We start from the raw sequence: 16,686 nt of genomic DNA, 5'->3' as shown, positions 1-16,686 counted from the left end.
TTAAATGCGAGAGCTACAAGTGCTTTCGCACATATAGTTTTCGTTAAGTGTAATATACCAAGCTAAGAGTAATCAAGCCTAATTAGTCTTATGAAGGTCTAATTACGGACAGTGTGTATGCAGGTAAGCAACGAACTCCTGTAATGTGACTTTAAAGAACTATAGACCATTTTACGACCCTCGGAAAACCCGATTTGACTGGGCTGTTAAGGGTGGGGGGGGGGGGGGGGATGTCCTCAACTGTTTCCTGTGCCACGGGAGCAGCCCAGTGCCCCAACATGGCAGCGTCCATCACCTTTCTGTAAACTCGTCTATAGACCTTTTACAGAGAGTAGTTCCACTCTCCTTAATAGGTGGCGCCACTGGGACAGCCGTCATTGCTGGTCTTCGGAACGCATCGGCGCGCAGTGCGGACTGCTGCTGCGCATCTTGTGTGAGAATTCAGGCTGACTTTTAAACACCGCTGCTTTGATGCAGGTGTCATCTGTATTGTAGAAACATTCTGCGAGGAAGTAGAGCTAATGACAATGTTGTGTATTGGCGGAAGAACAGACGATATTTTCTGCATAAGGTGCCCATCATGGTCAAGGCCACTGTCTTTCTCGGAGGTGTATCACGAGTTCATGTTCCTTTCTGGGACACGAAAGCACGTGTGAATTGTAGAGAAAGCTATACCTCCCGCACCAGCACATTTTAGCACCGGCAGCAGCCATGGGAATGCGAGAACGACCCTGACGTTTTCTGAGGAGTTGTATATTGCGCCTTTGCACTGCTACCGCGATATTTTCGCAGGGCGTTAAGAAGTACCTGGACGTGGCTATTAATGTATATGCATTTATAAGAATTGATTGTGCAGAGAAGGAAAGTCAATGTGGGCATGTCAGTGAGCCTTCTTACTTTAATTAGGTACTGTTCCCAAAGATATGCGGTATTGAATTCCGGCCTCAGCGGCTGCTTTTCGATGGAGCCGAATACCCAGGCGCCCGTGTGCTGTGCAATATCAGCGCACGTTAAAGAACCCTGGGGGGTGGGAATTTCCGCACCCTCCACTCATAGCCTGAGTCGCCTTGAGACGTTAAACCCCACAAACCAAACGAAACTTTAATTAGACAAGCAGTGCTTCAATACATGTTATAACTGCTGCTTTTATAAAACTAATGCACGGGAGAATGATGAAATTTGCCAAAGATTTTTTATATCCCCGCTTGCTTGGGCTGCCTAGTGTGAGTTCTGAATTCCGGTGCAGTTTCCAGTCACTTTCGCCCGAACGCAGGTGAACGCCGCTGAGCGCCTGATGCGGCCTTCAAGCAGCGTAATAGCCTTGAAGCCAGGACGTTTACAGGAAGTAAAATTATACCTTATCAATTGTCGGGGATTACACGCGCGTCCATATTGAGCAGTAAACATTGTGAACAATGTTAAATGGTGAACATTCATAATGCGTCTAAGCCAGCCCGGTCTGAACATGCATTCGCCCCTTGCTGAAGAAAATTAAAAAAAAAAAAAGATAAGTTTGAGGGGATAATCAGTTTGTAATCTATTCAGTTTTACAGAAAATCGTGTTTTAAAAAAACTTCATGTGAATGTCCATAGTATGTGTAGGTGCTAAAAAATGTTTAGTTTAACCGCGCAGTTTATTTACTATTTATTGCGTCCTCCTAACTGTCTGCATTAGCTACAACGTTTCGATAAACCCGTCAGCCGTCAACTCGTTTTTTTAATCAATTTCCCGTTTAGCGCTCTTTTTGGGTTGGGTTGGTTGGTTCATAGGAAGGGAAAGGCGCAGTATTTGTCCACAGAGCAAGTGTGACAGATACTGCGCCTTTCCCTTCCTATGAACCAACCAACCCAACCCAAAAAGAGCGCTAAACGGGAAATTGATTAAAAAAACGAGTTGACGGCTGACGGGTTTATCGAAACGTTGTAGCTAATGCAGACAGTTAGGAGGACGCAATAAATAGTAAATAAACTGCGCGGTTAAACTAAACATTTTTTAGCACCTACACATACTATGGACATTCACATGAAGTTTTTTTGGCTGTCTACAAGCTCGTTGCCCCCAGCGACAGCGGGTACGCCGCACCGTGGAGCCGAAGCCATCAAACCAGATGGTCTGAAGGCCGGCGATGGCTGAAGGGTCACATGATCAAATATGGCAGCGCCCATTCTCTCGCGCTGTAAAGGGTCTATAGGTTTAGCTAGTCCTACTAGGCTTACCTAAGCCTAACAGGGTCAGTTAGGAAGCGTAATTACGCCAGTGTGTCTTCAGACACCTTTCACTTCCTACTTGTACTTCAGGTTTAATTAGTGTTAATTGAACCTAGATAACATTTAACATTTGGCTTGATCTTATGCCATAGCCATGGCCATGGTGCACATGGTAAGGGCTACCCATACAAAAAGTATAGTATAAACATGCTTGCTTGCTGCCATAATACTTTGTTAGGCGGACGGGATCCGGAAATCGTCGAAATGCATCCCGCTAGGCTAGAGGTGCTTTCGTGCTAAAGTTCGATCGAGTTCAATGAGGATCGAAAGTGTTCGTGTGACAGGGGTATAAGACAAGGATGGCTCAATAGAGGTATTATATATATATATATAATATAATATATATATATATATATATATATATATATATATATATAGTATATATAATATATAAAATATAATATAAATATAAATATAAATATAATATAATATATATAGTATATATATATATAATATATATATATTATATAATATAATATATATATATATATATATATATATATATATATATATATATATATATATATATATATATATATAAGCACACTCGAAAGCAGTCATCGACACCCTCGTCATCAGCTAGCTCCGAAATTTGAAAACAAATAAATTCGATAGAAACGCAAATAATAACATATAAATGTATTAAAAGGCATGATAGAACATTTTTAAAACATTGTTAGAACATTCGTAGAGCATTAGGCTTGTTTATCTTCGGCTAATTTTATAATCTCGACACCACGGTCCACCGCTTGCAAAGATGGCGTCGCGTCGGTGCGGAAACTGTGGAGCGAAAGAGAAACTGCAACACTCATCGACTACTGGGAAGATAGATTAGGTGACCTGAAGCGCCAAAAGTGAAATGCTGCTATGTACGCTGAAATCGCGCAATCATTACCCCAATCTCGCATTCTTTTCTGAGACTCATTGCGACTGACGGCAGACGACAAACCACCGTGGTTTAGCTGTCGGCAAAACATTTGGCGTAACCTAGTACACACGAAGGAAATTTCTCAATACTCATTGAAAACTCCCGTGTAGCACCGGATGCTTCAATCCTTCTTGAAAGCCTCAATGCTGATCGAGTTCAATGAGGATCAAAAGTGTTCGTGTGACAGAGTGGAGTGATAAGATTAAGGAACCAGCGGAGCGGAGGCCATCCGCTGTAATGCAAGCCTGCTTAAATATCCGGATCTCAGAGGACGATGGATTCCCGAAGAGAGACGTTAACCTTTAGGTATTAGATCTATCATCTATCATCATTACCAGATACATTACTCGACGCAAAATTCATGTCCACTGTGATGCGTCCGCGCTTTCCGTATGTAACACCGGCGAAAATGGTCGCATATTTTCATATTCACAAAGATACAGAACATTCAGATGTTTATTTCAAACACCGCTGAGATCAAGTCTTCCATACACTGAATGACCGGTTCAGGATACTTCACTGAGATTTTGTGCACCTGACAGTTTGATAAAAATAAATAAATTCAGCCCAAGCACGAATTTTATACGTACCTAATTCTGACAAGTCATGGAACCGAACTACTCCATATTGAACACAAACCAGTTAATAAAAAGCATTCATTTTTAGATTGTCACGGAACGATAGAGTAATTGTGAAAGCTTTGCGCAAGCACTGCTCTGTTGAACTTTTCTCTTTTAAAACTTGATACCTTGCTAGCGACTATCCGGAAATAGAACGCCACGCGCTCTTCACGCAGTGCTCAGAAAAGGGCAGAACGATACGAACAAAAACTTGTGCTCAAAAACTTCGAACGGCGTTTGTTTTACCCACAGATGGCTTCTCATAGCGCTAGCGAAAGATTAATAGATTTCACTCGGATGTTTTTCAAGGCCTCACTCTTCACCGTGAACCCTAGCAGCCCATTTGTACAGGTGTTGCTAGAACAACGTCACGCGACGGGATCAGCTTTCCCGGTTCACCATACTCTATAAAGAAGGCAACATATGAATGGCTTAGTGGACGTCTTTAGGCCTGCGGAATCTCTCCCTTTGCCCGCACTTCATTTACCGTCTCTTGTGAAAACGCAGGCGTGGCAGAACGCAAGCACAACTACATAAAGGCGAAAAACAACTGTACACACAGGTTCCCTTACACAGCTTTACCTATTAAAGTGTCCTTCGTTGAGAAGCGCGGCGCAGATTAATGCAAGGGGCGCCGGGACAGGATATGGTCATCACAAGAGTCTGGACAAGCATTTCAAGTTTGAGACTGGATCCTTCGTTCTGCTTTACTCATATGCTGTGAAGCAAAGCAGACTGTGGTACCGCACACATATCATTGTACTGTACTCAGGATAATTAAGCCGAACGTTATGCGTTACATGTGATTTACGCTAGCAGAGCTTCTGCTTTTGTCAACATCAGCGGGTAACAAGCAGACTCCTCAACTTGGGACTACATGTTCGAATTTGTCAACATCAGCGGGTAACAAGCAGACTCCTCAACTTGGGACTATATGTTCGAATTCACGGTCCAACGATTGTGCTATGTTTATGTTTTCTGATGTGGTGTTTGTTCACCAGCTCGATAAATATTCACTACAGCCGTTCTCACGGGTAACTATGAACAGAGCATTGGCGAGGATGGAGGACATATTAGCTGAGAGCAGGGGACAATGCCTCTGGTCCACTCCGCTGTTTTGGTTTCCTCGAATTCATAAATTGAGGCTTTCTGACGGTGCAGAGCCGTCACAAGCGTGCAGCTAATATGTTTTTATCCGTACTTCCGGCCGACCTCTCTGCTCTCCTATTTGGTAAACTAATCTCTCTATTCTTTTCGGGTTTGTACAACTGTTTCGAGGTTATTGATAATTCGTGCTTGGGAAGGTCAAGCTACTGCGCTACGGTATACTTAAGTTAACCCAGCGAGGATATCGAGCTCCAATGGCATTGAACCTCTCACTGCTAAACACTGACCTCTTCTAACTCTCCATAGACAACGATGCTGAGCTAAAAAAAAAAAGAAAAAAAAAGATTACTATTGATTAAAAATCGTGCGCGTGCTGCATGACTAGCAATACCATAATCACACCTCAATCAGGTTTCACATTTATCACGATTAATTATTGCTTCGGACGAAGAAAGTCTGTAGAGAGCCTAACAAGCCAATGTTTGAGTACTTCATCTCGTCCCAGGTCCGTAGGAAAATACAACCACGTATCAAGGAGAATTATGTCCAGCACAAGTACCAGAGCTAATTCCCCCTTTATCCTTATCGACTTTTTTTTTTTTTTTTGTATGCAAATAGGATAAATCATTCCGGATTCATCGCATGATAGCTGAGTCAATGAGTACAGCTGCATTGAGACGAAGAAACGACCATCACCTAAACTACTTCGCTCAATACGGCCACATACAAACTTTGACTACCTAAATGGTCGGTGTCAGTGAAGGAATGGAAACGTCCATTAGCGTGCTTTCAAAACTATTGTTGTTAGGACAAACGTAATCACTGATTATAAATGACGTCAGATTAAGCCAGTGGAAAAAATAACAGCTTGTTAGCCATGTGCAAACGCTTAGAAATTGACATTCCGTTCCAAGGCAGCCTCCCGCCAAAGTTTTCCGCCATTGACCCTACTTCATGTTCGACAAGCGACCTCGTGATTCTCGTCTTTCGCTTCTAATCGTACCAATGATAAAAGGGCGCCCGCTATACACCGGAAAAGACGGCCTCGCATTAACGCGCGTCGCGCATTCCTCGCGCCGTGATAGACGCACGCGGCGACGAGCGCAGGTAGGGGGGAGGCAGCTGTCCTCTATGTTTCCGGACGCACACAGCGCTTCTGCTATTGTTGGGCCACGCTAGCTGCGCACATGCCGCCTAACTTCCACACAAACGAATCAACAGCAAAAGACGGGTATCGCGCAGCAAACCCCGGCGCCATGGTTGCCGGCACCCAAAAAGTACCGATATAAACAAAACTCTTATGTGAATGCTCAAATAGAAGCCTGGGGGAAAAAGGGCAAGTAAAGCGGAGGAGGAGGGACATTTTTGATCGATGGAGAAATGACTCACCGTGAAATGCGTGAAGCCCAAAAGAATCCTGGGCGTGCAGACGAAAGTCCTGAAGACCGAGACAGACGAAGCAGACGACGACACGAGGACGTTCTTCCCCTCGAAGCCGTCAAGCAAGCTGGCAGCCGTCAGTTCCAATTCAAATACTTCCAACTGCGCGAGCAACGCGCTTTGCGTGACGCCGACGAAGAGAGGCAGCGAACTCTCTCTCCTAGGCGACGTTGCTCGTCAAAATAAGCGTGTCCTGGTTGAAGAAAAGGGGTGTGGGGGCGCCAGCTACCGTTCGAGCGGCGACACCGGCAATGGTTGCGATGAGAATGACATCAGCCGTCGCAACGGGAACCTAAACTGCGCAGTGGTCGCGAGATCAGATGAGGGTGCTTCTTTGAAACCTGCGCAAGCCCGTCCAAAGTCTGGGGGTGTCCTTAGAACTTTACCACAAAAGGAGAGCGATCCATGAAAGAAGATCAAGTAAAAACTACGCAACAAAAAATGTGCCTCGATTTTCGCCCACGGGCAGAACTGCAAGCGTGTACAGCTACTACGCTACTACGCCGCGCGGCACGAGCGTCGTCTGCGTTCATACACCGTTGTGTCGTCTGCTAGCACCGCAGGCGTGCCGAACAGCGTTGGCGAGCTCTACCACTACACCGTAACGTTGGCCCACGCGCAGTTGCCTAATAGACTTCCTATTACGACTCTTCCTTCCACTAGCCCCAAAAATCACGCAAACACTATCTGCAAAATATGACACAATGTTTGTTTTACTGTCACCTAGTGACAGAAAATAAAGTGGTTTTGCAAGACCTTTAGTAAACATAGTATGTTTAGTAGTCTAGTATTAAAAGCCTAGATGGCGCCAGCATCGGCAAATGCCAAAATTTTTTGACGTAGAAGTGGTTTGGCTTTGGAGGGAAGTGGCGTCACTGTTCGCAGCTACTCAAATCCATGCTCACGTGAGTGTGACGTCTCCGTGACGTTTCGATACACGTGAGCATGATGTCACGACCTCATCAACTCTCCTCCCGCGTCGCCCTCCAGCGCTGCTAGCGGCCTTGCACTCGCTTTCGCGACGCTTCGACGTGCCCCAAGCGACCCCCATGAACGGCGCGCGCTGCCGAGAGGCTGCCGGTGTTTTTTCTTTCCAGGGATTTGCTTTTTGGGCGGAAAGATGCCTATTTTCTTTCTTTTTCTCATCAACCATGTCTGGTCGGGTCAAGGTCTCGGGGCGCTGGGATTTCTTTCGCAAGAGAGAAAACATGGTCCCGAGGCGATAAAATAAACATAGTACCTCTGGAGCAATCGATGAATACTTTTTCTTTGCCTGTCTCTGTCGTGTCCAATGGAGAACGTGTGCAACACATGTTCGCTATAGTCCCAATCCATGAAAACTTCCCTGTATTACGTAATTCCTGCAATGTTGGTAACCTAAAGAGATATATTTTTTGGCTTCTTGCTGGTTATCGCAACGTGCTAACAGGGGAAGGTGGGGGGGGGGGGGGGGGGGGGCGAAATCTTAATTCAGTCTCTAGGAACATGTGATAAAGTCATCCTTTATTTCTGTTGACATTTCTAATTCTTTTATTCATTCTCCTTCTATAGATGGAATACATTGTGATGTGCACAGATTCTGTTTTCTGTACTGACTCCTTTTCGCTTGAACGGGCTTTATTTGGTTTATAGATGTGGTGTTTAACATTTGTTCTGCTTTTAAAGATATAAAATCTTCTCATGTACATTACAACTTTTCATTTCTGTAGTGACTAGTTTGCGGTTGAACGGATTTAAATTGGTTTTAAATATTTGCTACAAGTTTCGAGAAACATTTTGAATGTCTTCAAGTACTTTCGTTTGCTTTTCTGACATTACTGCTTTCAAACTTTTAACTTCCAAATGCACCGCTGTCAGCAGTGCTAGGAGCTCAGGGCATGGTTTCATCCCTTTGTCCACGGCCCCATTTTTTGTATCCGTTGAGGAACTGAATTGTTTCAACAATCTAAGCTCAATTCTCTTACATTTGATGCCAATTTATACTTATTGCGTTGCAAGTTATTCTGAATAAGTCAATAAAACGAGAAAACGAAACCACATGTTGTGGGTGTCCGCATGCTGAGTACCCACAACTACATGATTCTAGAAAACCTGCTCACGACTCCTGGAGCTGAACTTCCCAGCTTTGATTATAATTACTATGAGAGTAATCACTAAGGTGATCGACCTGACGTCGAACAGCAGATGTAATAACGGCGACGACCGCAGGGCCGACCGACCAATTAATTTCAGTTATGAGTTTACTTTGTTGCTAGCTACACGTGATGTTAGCCTTGCTGATTCTGGCAGCAATTGCTTTACCGTAGGAACACTTATATTTTAAATAAGGTCCCTTAGTCGTGAACGCAATAGTTATTGCCTAAAATACCGAATATCCATATTTACAATACTTGTCCTAATGTAATGCCAACTGAATTGATATAGTTGAGAAACGAACGTAGGAGGATTATTAGAGGATTAGAGTGAATTCGAAAGTCAAAATGCTATACTTACTGCAACTCAAGCTACAATTTGCAAAGCTTAGTGCTTAACTGATTTCATAAGTGAAAATCGCAGCCAGTCCAACTCGCAGAGCAGGTGAAATCGTTCAGCTTTACAGGCGCGCACGATATGCCATAATGGTCTTCTTTTCATTAAATTTGCTTTTGCGCAAAAATAATAAACTCTTAAACAGTATTCGAGTACTCTGCGTACCGAACTAACACTGAATCATAATTTTCATCAAGTAAATGAGCTTGATACATCTAGTTATCTCTGCCTTTCCTTTTGCTCTCTTGCTAGCTATCTATTTTTGCTTGCACGCCTTATGCAACAGCCTATTGGCGGTTATTTTTCCCGCTTCCAGCCCAGTCCTTTTATTATTCTAGAGTGAGGAGAAAAAGGTTTATTTGGAAAAAAAAAAAGAAAGAAGGGTAGTTTGTCAGGGAATAAAGACGAGGAAGTCCTAAATTAAAAAGGCTTTATTACAACTTGCAATCAATGAGTGTGAGCATTCCATGCATCACAGAAAGTCAATGTTCACTTTTCGCTTCGGTGTTCTTTCATAATTGTTTTTCTTTTTATTTCGAGCGACGTCAGCGATTTTTTCTAGTTTCTCATCGTGTGCATCTAACATCAAAACACGACGTAACATTCGATTCGCTGAATAAGGCTTCTCCACGAAAGGCTCAACACGAAAATGTCAGAAGTGATCTGCACTCCGGCACTGAAACTGATCTTTATAATTTCCGGCAGCGTGCAATGGCCACTCACAGCCTCCATGGGCCTTTGACTCCAGATGTACACGGGACGTGAAAACATACACTTAAAGAATGCGGCCTCACGGGAATAACCCTGTCACAGAACTCTATAGGGTCCATGAGAACACGTGCAAAGACACGTGACAATGACGCCGGGCATACTGCAACGTTGCTTTATCGCAGAGCTCGGTTAACAACCATCTTCCTGGTGTCACAAACCACTCTTGCGGACGCATCGATTCACGAAGAACAAAGCGATTATGCAAGGCCCAACAAGCCGTTAAAAGCATCTCCACTTATCCCAGACGGGAGGGACGCGTCCATAAGGAGACTGCTCTTCGTCCGACCGGCGCCAAGCAGCTGCAATGCAGGCTCTGGCGCAAGTTCAACGAACCGCATAGTCGTCGGCCGCACAGAACGCCGGCCAGTGACAGACCTTCCGGACGCTCTCTGTGGGACGACGACGCCAGGGCAGCCGCTTACAACACAATGCGGCTCCATACAAGGCGCGAAGCGACGTTCGCTCCGAGCCGCCGCTTTCTGGGGGCGAGGGTAACCGCGTACCCTTCCTTCCTCACCTTGAACTAATCTCTCCAGCAGTGTTCAGTCGTCACGAGTCGCCTGCGTCCTTGTCGTCCTGCTGTGAACTTGCCGACGTACCGAAGTAGTTGACTATATGAACTATGAGGCTTGCCAGTACCGGAACAACGTTCCTGCTGGAAGTGTCGAGGCAGTGCACAATGTTCGAGGAGCCGGAGGAAGGAGACAAAACCATGTTGTTACCAAGACGGTTTTGTTTATACCACGGGACAGCACGACGCATCAGAATGGAGTGCGTCTGAAAGTGCACCATATTATAAACAAGCCAGTATTCAGATACCAGTGCGAACTTGGTATACTTGGGAATTGATTGACTAACAGCATAGACAGTGCTAGATAAGGTACAAGAAAATGTAGCGCTTGATGTCTGCGTTCCATTTTTCGTTCCGCGTCTTGTTTGCGCAATAGCTGTTATAATTTCAAGTAATGTCAATAACGCAAACAACACGGGGCCTTAAATCTAGCGCCAGTGGTCCGCGTTTCCTTATTTGTGCCTCGTCTAGCGTGTGTTGCCCCGGATAACTAGCAAACTATATCAAGTTTCTCATAAAAGCTGACCGCGAATTTTTAAACATAGGCTTTATGAGATATGAAGACTGCATTTGCAGCATGCAGGGTCGCCAATGAATTTTGAGTCAATGTCGCCAGATGGCGGGCAAAATGTCGCCAAAAATAGTCATTTTGTTTGAAATTTCGCCTAAAACGTCGCCACATTAGAAGTGTAGTAAACGAAATACTTTTTTTATATTTTAGTACACCAAATATGCTAGACGCATCGAAAATCTTGAGTTTATCGTTTGGTCTTATGATTAGCTTTTTATTTAGGTAATCAGGAAAGCTTTAGCATATTCTAGAGCACTGCACTTTAGCTTTAACAACAGACTTGGGGACTCGCTGGTTTGCCCACGAGGGTGTGTGTGAGGAATGGCAGACAGATATTTGTGGATATGAGGGAGCACCACACTTGCACGATCGAGTGCATAATGTGGCCGCTTCTGGCACAGGTGAGCGTGATTGAGTGGATAAGTGTTAGATGCCCTATATGCTCGCAACTGACCTGTCTCGCCTCATATCCAGGTCAGCATGAGCGAAGGGCAAGATGGAAAGACTTTACAAAAGGACCACCCACTACGGACCACCTTTAATGTATGCCACGTGGTGACGGCCAGGTCATAGACCCAGTTTGGAACGCATGCTCGTTACCAATTAATGGCTTACACTTGGCTGTGGTCAGAGTCACAGATTTTGGCACTTAAGTATGAAAGAGGGAGAATCGAGTTTGGCCGGATTTCAACGGCAGTGAAATGCGGAAACGCTCCTGTGTTCTTCATTATCAAAGCCCTGTAAATAACCCGGCGCGGTCAAAATTAAGCCAGAGACGTCCACTACACTGCGCCTCTTATCCACCTGATATCGCTACCTCCTTCATTCCTTCATTTACGGGACATACGGGACATTTACGGGACATTACGGGACATTCCATTTACGGGTGATTTGAAGTGCCCACATAGATTTCAATATTCTTTCCTTATAATTGTCTTACCAATTTCCCACCAATCCGCCATTAATTTTCTTTCTTCGGACTGCATATTGCTACGAAGACAACGGAGTGGGCAGCGGCGCGCGCGCTCAGACCCGCTGGCCAATAAAGCATAGCTCATCGTTGTGTCATCACGTCGTCTTATTACTGTTGTTTCGCCGTGTTTCATCGCTTGCCACGAAGTAACAATATGCTTGTAGAAGTCAAAACCCCTGTATATCGATGGTCTCAGCCATATGACAGAATGCAAGTATAGGGCTCCGTATAGTTTTTTAAACAATTGGCTGAATTTTTCCCTGTTTATTTCCGAGTGTTATTTTGTGGCGTTTCTTTTTTTTTTTGTATTACGGACATTTTAGACTATAGAACATGGAATTCCTGGGTGGTGAAAAGTTAGTTCTGGCTATTTTCATCCTAACCGTTTTATTTGCCGGTATGCAACGTACTAACTGCCGTCAACGTTTTATAAAGCACTTATCACAGTGCTGATCACTATAAGGAATGCCAAAGGGAATGGTCAAATGAATTTAAATTCTATAGATGTACCCGAAAAAAAAAACGTATGAAGTTGATTTCCTAATTACGGAGATGGGACATGTGTTCAAACTTCAGAATGGTCTCAGAAGGCTGCAGATTGCTCAGTCGCAGGGCCTAATAGAGGAGCAGCCAGTTGTAGTGAGACGAGATAAATGATTTATTTCATATTACGTGTTAGTACATGTAAACCGAAATGAGACTAAGTCTCAAATCGAGTCTCACAGTCTACTTTGAAGTTCCTAATTACTCAGGCACCCATGTGGGGCACCTTGATTCTTAGATGATAGTAAATCAAGTTGCTCCTCTCTTTCGTGGCCAAAACCAACCCACAAAAAAGGCGGCGCCTTCACAACCATACTGATCTTCTGACATCGATGCCGATATGATGTTGTTGTTGTGGCTGTAGGAAGAAGGAAAAAAAATGCACGGGCCTGCTACTGGCTCTGTAGCTGAGCCACCTCCGCTGCCTCGTGCAGGCAGAAGAAAGTAGAGAAAAAAGAAAAAGAAGAGGGAGAGAAATGCGCGCGCCGCAACAGCCGTCGTCCACCACCTAAGCGGTGGCAGGTGCAATGACGGCTTACAAAAGATAAAAATTTGGTGGTTGGCTAGCCCCCACCGCAAGCGGCGTCGACCTACCTTTCCCTGCCCCGTAGGGTCAGGAACAGCCACCCTTCCATCCCCGATATGATGACGTCTTGTCCTTGCATCACCCCGTGGGAATGGTATATGTTCTACGCCACCTAGTACGATTGTCTATATCCTCGTCGTCACGGTGACGTCTCTGCTCGGTGTGGTGGATTTCCGTCCGTTGTCGGTCTTCAGCGAACTTGAGAAGCCGAACAGCAGCTTCCACCGTTTTCTACACCTGGCGGTAGAACCAAGAACTATGCGCCTTCAATTTTCGCTTGAACCGCCGCGTCTCAGTTGCCTCAGTCGCCGTGCGTGGGGTCTGCAGGCGAGCACACGTGCGCACGAATTTACGCACACCACTGAGACCTACAAGCGCCAAATGCTTGCGTCACCGCGGGAACATTGAGCTCGACAGGAGGCTGTCATGATATCGTTGGTTTGTTGTAGAAAAGCGTGGAAGCATGGGTCTACGTTTGCAAAGAGCGATAGAGGTGCCCTTAGATTGTCGTGGTAGCCAGAATATGACACCCTCTTGGAACACGTACGCATGGTACCAAGACACCATGAATGGAGACACTTTATTGACCAAGTAACTGCTCCGAGGGATAACAGTGATTTGGCGCCGATATGGAGTCTTCGTCTCTAGAGGCGTCTGAAAAGCCAAGTGAAACTCTAAACACGCAAATGCGATGCATATTAAAACGGTACACCGTACCATGCTGCTGGCTCCCGTACTTGTTTCTCTCCTTTGACTCAGTGTGCCACACATCCGATACGCGAATAGATGCGGCACGCCTGTGAAGCATATTGAAATGTTCGGCTCAAATGAAATACAGAAAATTGAATCAAACGATTGTTGTTGTTTTTTTTTACTTTTGCAACAGAAAAGTCGCACCACTATATAGGTTAACACAAGAAGATAACATTGAGCAGGCTGGGGTAAGATAATGAGGTTCTCGTTATGACAAGTAATCCAACCGTCACCGAAAGCTTACACTAACTAAAGTCAGCGGTCACGGTTTCATTGGTGAAAGCCAGAAATTAAGATTAAAAAATGACTCCCTTCTTGTACCCTCTCCTTTGGTTTCGGCGACTGTCGGTTGCCTTAAAATTTGTTATACGCTTCAAGTAACCCCCTTGTCTTCTCAATAGTTGAACAAAGGCCTCGGTCCTGGCAGCTTTGATGCCATTGGAGTTGCATAAGATGTTTCTTGCAGACGTCACACTCATCGTTCTGTCACGTGGCACTCGTGGTATTATAAGACGTTCGACGTCCACGGCGAGGGTGACGATATATTGAACACTATCGAGGTTGAGTTAGATACTTTAAAAGGCACATTAAAAAAGGAGGAATGTTCCGCAACTACCGCCGTAGCTCAGTTGGTAGAGCCACATACACGTGACAAATGTCGTGTGCTCAGATTTCACTGGTGCCGTGTATGTCACTGATTTTCTTCTTCTTTCTGGTAAGTTATCTTTCAGGTAAGAAGTTATACACTTTTCATTTCTTGTTTATAAACACTTAAAATATATTTATACCCAGAATCTTCTATGCTTTCTTTGCCTTCCATTTTCGTGACAGCCACTGGCTTCCTTTAAAAGAACGAAATCTAAATATAGTGCCTAGAATAGCATATCCTAAGCCCTATAACTTAACTATGACGTCTTCACAGAATGGATGAAGTAATCGCCATGTATGCTAGCCAGCATGTGAAGAAGCAATCTCGTGCAATTGTCATACGTTGCGAAGTTAGGAATAACTAATGAAAAAAAAGAAAAAGAGGACGCAACAGCAGAAATGCACCAGTGGCCGTCCGTCAGCTGCGGTAGCTTGTTTCATGCACGAAAGGCGAGTAGCTCGTGCATGCCGTCATCAGAAAACTGCAATTCGGTCACAGAACTCCAGAAAAACTTATGACAATCATAAATGCGGGCCCAACAACAGATCGGACCATTGTCAGCTTACGCTTTTTCAACAACAGCTCTGTTCCTATATTGCCTCCGGACATCGTCCTAGCAAAAGTATCCACAACCAACACGCAGAGAACTAGATCAATGTTTGAGTAAATGGGATGTTCTTTGAAGAGAATACAATAACTTACATCATCGCGGTTTTCTCACACTCGGCGTAGGAATGCAAACAAGTCACTGCGCGCGGTCAATATTGTCCCCTGAGCCGAGAATGTCGCGAAGAGCCCATTAAGCGACGTGCCCAGACCATGTATTTTTGGTCTCAGCAAATGGGCGCGTGTCCAAAAATGCAAACGCCGCGGCGTAGGTGTTTGTCGCTCGCCTGATCGCGCCGAGGGGGGCATTCGATGAAAACGTGAGCGGGTATTACGTGTACAGTTCTAAGATGTTATTTCCGCAGAGGCGTAAGAAACGGGGGTTGGCGTAATAAGTGGCCCAGCACACAGCACGGGAAACGCGTATGCGAGACAGGTGCGATTCTCTTGTCTCGGGTTTCCACTGAGGCCAGGGTTTAGCACGCTATGCAATTCCAATAGGAGACATGTTTGTCAGTAATTATGTCAATGTCAGAGAAAGAACGCTGTAGCAGACGACGGACCAGGAAGAGGAGGGCACACCTCTTCCTGGTCCGTCGTCTGCTATAGCATTCTTTCTCTGACAATGAATAACCAACTCGCCCAGCAACATACCCTGTTCAAATTATGTCAAATGGTTTTCGTAGCGAAGTTTGATATATGAATACCTCGGCAGTAAACGTACGACAAATATATATGTCATCAGAGGCGAATTTATGGGCATACCTTTGGGTGGGGCGGCGGGGGTCTTATTTGAAATTTGCAATGATACGAGTTCCTTTCGCCAAAAAAGAAAAATAAAGTCCAGCGTAATTTTCTTGTGAAAAAAAACTGTCTATATACAATACAATCTGTGTTTACGTTATTTTTTCGGTGATTACGTCACCATGGAATCCAGAGTTTAAATCAGAGCAGAGAGATAAACTTTTTCAACTTCGATTACAGTCTTCAGCATAGGTGTGCATTTTGAAGCCAGAGGAGCGACAATAAAAAGACGAAATGCTGGGCTACTAGATTTTGCTATAAAAATTCTGCTTCCGTCGTCCTCGATCAGAGTCCTTTTAAGACTCAGCTATGTTTTGCTGCCCTGTTAAACGCTACAAGACGAGGACAGCAAAGAAAGGATGGAGAGCTTCACCACATAAAAACATAGTGCCTTGACATCCCAACAGTGCATGTCGATACGCAGTACAGATGTGGAATTGATAACACACTATCTCAGGACTTTATTCCCTGCTGCAATTATACAGTTTACAGGTTATTAGCAATGGCATGCCACTGTAATATGATGCAATATTCAATTGTTTCTACAAAGGCCACAAATTTTTGGCAAAGTATTTGTCAAAGTTTGATATCAGCCAATGCGCACTGATGGGCCTTAATCAAACGCAAACATCAGATATGAAAGCAACCCAATACTTTGCCTTATTATAATCAGCTATGGATCAAAAAAAAAGGTGGCTCTTGTTTTTAATTAAATGGTATTCCGCAGCGCACATTAGTCAACAGGTTGCACTGATAACAAGCTACAAAATATAATGCATTGGAGTGTCCACATCCACTGCGCGCCGCTCTTTCCTGTTCATCGAGAAACTTTAGAAGGAAATGGCAGAATAAAATGCTGAGATTATGACGGATTACACCATATGCCTACATGCACAGGCTACACTTTTGAAATTTTAGGAAAGAATATTTGTTAAACTTGTCTTCCTAATGCTGACTGAAGAATAAA

At 44.5% G+C, this 16,686-nt stretch overlaps 1 protein-coding gene across 1 annotated transcript in view; it reads right to left on the bottom strand.

Annotated features, from left to right (window-relative positions):
• LOC146172956 (uncharacterized) overlaps positions 1-6,934 on the bottom strand; it is a 34,544-nt gene extending 27,610 nt beyond the window's left edge. Inside the window, exon 1 of the mRNA XM_084584268.1 lies at positions 6,313-6,934. The gene's annotated coding sequence lies outside the window, so the exon portion shown is untranslated. The remainder of the gene's footprint in view (positions 1-6,312) is intronic.
• Between the last annotated feature and the right edge of the window lie 9,752 nt (positions 6,935-16,686).

Source organism: Amblyomma maculatum, chromosome 11 (genome assembly GCF_055883805.1).
Source record: "Amblyomma maculatum isolate TAMU_Amacu chromosome 11, ASM5588380v1, whole genome shotgun sequence".
Taxonomy (NCBI): Eukaryota; Metazoa; Arthropoda; class Arachnida; order Ixodida; family Ixodidae; genus Amblyomma; species Amblyomma maculatum.
This window is presented reverse-complemented; position numbering and strand designations above follow the sequence as displayed.